The sequence below is a fragment of the Perissodus microlepis genome, chromosome 3, assembly GCF_051167445.1.
Source record: "Perissodus microlepis isolate ML-2025 ecotype Zambia chromosome 3, ASM5116744v1, whole genome shotgun sequence".
Taxonomy (NCBI): domain Eukaryota; kingdom Metazoa; phylum Chordata; class Actinopteri; order Cichliformes; family Cichlidae; genus Perissodus; species Perissodus microlepis.
This window is the reverse complement of record NC_140463.1, coordinates 52,135,249-52,141,641: the sequence shown is the minus strand read 5'-3', so window position 1 is coordinate 52,141,641 and position 6,393 is coordinate 52,135,249. Positions and strand designations below refer to the sequence as shown.

Genomic DNA, 6,393 nt, shown 5'->3' with positions numbered 1-6,393 from the left:
AAGCCTTCGCCTTCTTCTTCTTCTTCTAAAATGGAAGCAGAAGGAGCACGAGCTGCTTTGATCTACTGAAAGGAAAAACCAGAACATCTGAGCTGAAACCAGTCAGCTGAAATCATTAAGACAGGAACAATCATTCAATGCAGTGTCTCAGGTGGCTTAGCCTGTTACAACTGTTGATACAAGCTAAATACGGTTAACACACAGTGTCAGGGAGCTCCAGTGTGGGAACTAGTGGCTTTACGTTTGTAGTCATTTAACTTGCCGATCCCGCAGGTCGTGACACAACACTGTGATTTCTTAGACTGTAAGCTTTACTTTAGCACAACCAGTTGTAGAAGCTGCCACTCCAAATGTCTTTTGATAACAAGAAAAAAATACCTTTTCAGTACGGCCTGAAGTTCTTCTCCGACATCTTCTGCCATCAGCTTTGTCTGCTGGTTTGAAGACAATAAACCACAAAAAGATGATTTAGTCACTTTGTCTGCATCATGCAGCTCGAATGTGTCGTGTAACGATGTTGAATAGCCGTTGTTATCCCTCTGCTGTGTCAGTAGGATTGTACTGTACAGCATCTCATTGATATGTGAGGAATGCTAATGTAACACGATAACAGACTTACATCATTAAAACATAAAGGACAGGAGATATTTAGATATTTTTATATTTATATTACATTTTATAGCTGACAGATATTACTAAATAGATAGAATTTACTAAATATCTGGATGAACATGAAAAATATGTCTATAATAACAAATGACCATGAGAGCCAGTAGAATTAATTCAACTGGACACTCAAAAGACGTCCTTAAATGCTCTTTAAGTGGCAGAACAAACGAACAAACAGTTAATTGCTTACTTGAGATGAAATCTGCTCAGCTACTTTGAAAACAGCTTCTAACTGGTTCCTCCTTTAACAGGATGACTGCTCAGGGGTAAGGCCATCATGCAGTCCAGCAACCTTTATGGTTCTGCTTTGATTCACCAGGAACTATTAGGGAAACCTTCCAGCGCCTCCTGTGAAAGACACAGGGATAAACACACAAACATTTATTAACATGTTCCACAGTCTTCCAGTTTGATTTTCTCATCCTGTGGACAACAACGTACATGGATGCAGGTTTATTGTTAACTTTTGTAAGGTTTCTTTGCTGAACATATCCAGCTGCAGCTCCACTGTGATCCTGAACTGCATAAGCACTTAAGAAAATGTGTCAATAAATGGACATACATCAACTTACTATATTTATCCAAACAGACTGGACCAATAATGCTTCACTGAGTTAGAGACTTTAACAGTCTCTTCTATGTAAGAATGTCTCGTGCTGATATACCTGCAAACTGACAACAAAGGTTTTTCTGACTACATGTAGCTGTCCTCTATGTCAGCTCACACATTTACATTCATGTCACACTTATTTCTGCTTTCCCATTTTATAATTATTACTTACATTTTGATTAGATACCTTGAGTTTGTAAATGATCAGATTACATAATTGGAATACAATGTATCCAATTCAGGGTTGCGGGAGGATGAAGCCTATCCCAGCTGATACAGGACAAAGACAGGCTGCCAGTTTATTGCAGGGCTAACACAATATGTGTAACAGAAAATCCACTTAAATGTTTGATATTTCTTATAATAATCATAATTATGACTATTATTTAAAGGTTTCTTTATAAATACATTTTGATTTTTTTATAACACCTAAAATATAAACCTGAGCTGTTTCAGATTCTGACCTCTGACCTCAGTGACCTGGCTGTGTCCTCACTGCAGCTCCCTCTTGGAAGTACGTCTGCTTCTTGTCTTCCCCCAGTGTTGACCGCCTGCCCTTGATATCACGTACTGTACCTGAGGAACAAAAAAGGACAAACACTTGCCTTCATTTAAGAAGTGCATTCATACAGAGGTAATCTATGGAAACACACTAGTTCACCCTTTGGGAGGAATCAGTTCCTGTGAAACATTTCTGTAAATGAACATCATGTGGAGAATGAATGAAATGAGTTCTTCAGGTGACTCAGCAGTCCCACACTGACAAATGAAATCTAGTTAAACTATTAAGCATATTTGCCCTTCTGAAATCTGTGTTAAACAACAACGAACATAAATTAGTAACAAAAATACAGCTGAGTAGAGGCTTTACAAACCACCAGCAGCCATAATGCTAAATTTTAATCTTCAAATGTTTCTGAGCCGTCTTCAAGCTGCTTTTAACACATTAAAGTCCCACAGTCAATGCAGCCTGACTCAATCCTAAATGTTCAGCACACAGAGACACACACAGGTACAGTTTAAAGTTTAGTGTTAACCTGAGTCACTGATCATTTGCAGTATTACAGAGTCTGGCAGTCTTTGCATGATGTCCACGTCACTGTAAGTTTCTAGCTGACTCTCAGGTGTGACAGGTGTGCCAGCAGGAAAGAGTAATAATAACCTGCATCCTGAGGTTTGTCATGCAGGATCAAAGGAGCCAGGCTTTGTTCACACAGCTAGGATTGTATTTTACACTGACCCTGGGTCAGTATAAGTATCATACAGTTTAAACGAAGCACTGAAACTTGCACATATTTATTACAGATGCACTGAAGCTAATCGAGATATTTACTGTCAATCTGTGGCTGCGATTAAACACTTTACTGAAAACTTTATTAACTAGTAACTTCATCAGTCATGACAGAAGCTAATATTTCTGTGCTAACATCGTTTAAACAGTAACAGCTTTACTCCAATATAAGCTAACGTTTACACCATAACTTTAAGCTAGCACCATGAAGACGGTAAAACACGTAATAATATCTACAAATGCATCTTAAAGCTGTTATATTAGCACTCGGTGTATTACTAACATAACCACATTAACATTACTGACACTCGCTGACTTTTAATAGTCATTCTATAAATGCTGTCCGTTTAAATGGTCTTACCTGTACACACTGCTGTATTCACCGGATACCAGCCAGAGTGGATTCTGGAGTCTTCCACGCTCCTGTTAGTGATCCTCCATCTGGATGGATGAGAACAACCTTCTGAACAATCTAGCAGGAGATGGCCCATATCTATGGGACTGATTTGTGCTAATAACGCCCATTGTATGGACTGATAACAACCGAAGCGGGTGAATAAAGTCACCCAGTCGCTAGCTGTGCCATTACCCAGCATACATCACTCCCTCCATAAATGCAATAAACGATACAAAAGTATCGTTCTACCTGTTTTTCAGGTAGTTGTTTACATTATATAATTTATTGTGTTCAGTATACGTCACTACAATGTGATTTCGGAAATATATAAATATACGGACAACAGGCTCTTCCGCGGCAATCTCTTGTCGTCAATAAGCAACGTTAAGGGAGCTCTATAGTATTCAATGAGAGGACCCTGCACGTCAATTCTTGACGCGAGGGGGGTACCCTGCGCGTCGATAAGTGAAGCAGAGGGAGCCTGACCATGCGTCACACGTTTGACGAGTTGGGAGTGAGAACGTGTTGCCAGAGCTCACACACCAGAGAATCAGAGAGGAGAAACACACAGATTTTCTTGCTAGCAAGGGCAGCCTCCAGAGCTCACACACCAAGAGTGAGGCTCCAAGATTCGCAAATGAGAGACTGCCCCGGTCTTTATTTATACTTCAGTGGGTGCTTGTTCCTTACATTGGAATGTGGAGGTGTACGTGTGTGTGTGTGTGTGTGTGTGTGTGTGTGTCAGAGTGTGACCCCATAAACGACTTCTCTTAACCTGCTGGTCTGGAAAATCCAACACTTCATCTATATATAAAAAAGGCACTTAGACTAAAGCTGACATAGCTACGTTAATCCTACCGTAAAACAATAAAACAAGGTACAACCTTTCCCATGCTCCTAGGATGTGGGGGTGAACGCCAGAACACCTTGGAATGTTACAGACCTCCTAGAATGAGACATTCTTTCAATATGCCACCAGCTATATACTTCTAAACACAAATGATTACATGCAGTATTCTACCATATGCAAACTTATATCATTAAAAGACTATACTGACTACGAAGTACAATTTTCCATTGACAAGCACCAATAAAGGTGTAGTTTATGTCTATGAACAGTGAACACCCGTGTGCACACCTGTGTGGATCAGCGCGCTTGTATTCAAAAGGTTTCCCCATGTAATGATCTGCTAGAGGATGTAGAGAGCCATAGCCCCGTCTCCCAGGGCATGAAGCAGGCATGGAGGAGATCCAGGCTCCAGACATCCAGAGGCCCCAGAGTGCGAGAGCCCAAGGAGGACCACCGGAGGGGCATCCGTACCACCCTCCTGGGAAGAGCTGAGGACAGCCCCAGATGAGGGGTCACCCAGTAGCCACGGAGCAGAAGCCAGAGGGGGCTGCAGTGGCGTGCCCGCCAGCTCTGCCGGCAGCCAGTTGTGCCAGAGTGAACCGAGCCGCAGGCCCAGAGGGCCCCCTTTGCCCCGGAAGAGGCCTGACTGGGCAACAGGCACCAGGCCCTGCCAAGTAGTCACCGGGAGTGAGCTGGTACATGCCTGAGCGCCCAGCCCCAGACACCAAGAACCACCAACCCACCGGCCCCTGAGGGCATCAGTTACCGGCAGGGAGTGTGGTGAGGGGAGATAGGCCTTTGGAGGGCCTGGGAGTTCCCAGAGAGGTGGAGTGTAAGACCCGACCTGACATATAGACACAGACAAACTCTGTACATAAGATGTAAGGGCGGTGGCCACAATTCAGAGATGGTCCTGGTGTTTCACTGGGATGCTCTCTCCACATTGCAATGTGTTTATTAAACCCACTTCAAATCAAGCTCACTGGGTGTGTTGCAGGTTATTGTTAAAATTTCCACAACAATGTGTATATGTGTTAGTAGGATTAATGCATTTTCTGTTTGTGTGTGTGATTTTTGTGTGCCTCTCCTCCTTGCAGTGTTTCAGACACTTTTCAATTCTCCACTCAAAGGCAGTCGGTTTTCCTCCCCAGGTTCCTTAGCCCAATTTGATCTCCCACACTAAACAACAGCGTTCTTCCATGTCTCCTCCCCCTCCTCCCACTGTAGTCTCGTCTCCCCCCCTTGCAGCAGTCCATTGCAGTCAGTTGTCTTCAGCTTTGTCCTGTGTAATCCCACTGTCTGTCTGTTTGGTCATGCAACATGCAGCACCTGTATAAAAAAGGCCAAAGCAGACTGTACTTCCTCAGGAGCAGCACAGCACAGAAGGACTCATCCAGGCTGGAAAAACGAATCAGGAAGGCTGGCTCTGTGGTCGGCATGAAGCTGGACACTTTGGTGACAGTGGCAGAGAAAAGGACATTAAAGAAACTGCTGGACATTATGGACAATGCTGGGCATCCTCTGCACACGGTGGTAAATAATCAGAGGAGCCTGTTCAGCGACAGGTTGCTTCTCCCAAAGACAAGAACCAACAGGCTTAAAAACTCCTTTGTCTCACACACCATCAAACTCCTCGTTGGAGGGGAGAGGGAGGGGAAACAGGAGGACAAAGGAGGGCGGGAACAACTGAGCTGTAGTGCTTTTTTTTTTCAACTGTGCAATATTTGCAATATTGTTTTATATTCGACCTTTTTTGTGGGGCAAATAATATTGACACCAGTCATTTTGTGTTTTTCTGAAATTATTCTGTTGTTGTGTACAAAATATAAAAAAAAATTAAGCTATAGGGAAATCCCCTGGTTGAAAATCCTGTTTAAAAAAAGCACTTGGGACAATTGTGTTGGTGACAGCTTTTGTTATAATATCAATAATATTTCTATGAATATGGGATACTGTTACATGTTTGCATAGACTTTTGTGGAATATGGAGACACTCCTGGCATTATATGAGCAAAGTGAGACTCATTTTTTAGGGTTGGTGGAGATGAGTGTGAAGATCCAAACAATCCCTGTCAGTGATGGAGAAGCTTTGATGAAAATATTTGGTAAAAAGTTCACCAGCATTAAGGAAATGAAGTTTCAAACTTTCCTTAGGAGGAGCCCAGCACGCCTGCTTAAAGAAACGTAAGTGTGGCGATGTGGATGCTTGCAGCGACTGCTGTATAGAGGCCATCCTGCTACACATGAAACACATCAGAGTCATAATTGTTATTTTAGTCACGTGTTTGTTTATTATCCTTATTGTTTTATCTGGGACTGTTTGCAGACATCTCAGAGAGAGGAGACACCAGCATCTGAACAGAGACTCAAACCAGCAACCTGCAGCTCCCTGCTTGGCTGCTCCAGTTTTCTCCTCACTCATGTTGCCCACCAGTGATTTCTAGCTGCCCACCCACACAGCAGGCTAGAATATGCGCTGAGCCTCAGCACCCAATACTTGGACATGTTTTCTTTATTAAACAATGAACCAGACCCCAAAAAGTAAACAGCTGTTATTGCTAGGCAACGGGAGCAGC

The 6,393-nt window shown here is 42.9% G+C and overlaps 1 long non-coding RNA gene across 1 annotated transcript; it reads right to left on the bottom strand.

Moving 5' to 3' along the window:
• Positions 1-390: 390 nt before the first annotated feature.
• Positions 391-1,870, bottom strand: LOC146391923 (uncharacterized). The gene is made up of 3 exons (XR_014798951.1): positions 1,744-1,870; positions 860-1,017; positions 391-434 (listed from the first exon to the last, which is right to left on the bottom strand). It is a non-coding gene; the product is annotated as an uncharacterized LOC146391923 (long non-coding RNA).
• Positions 1,871-6,393: the final 4,523 nt, after the last annotated feature.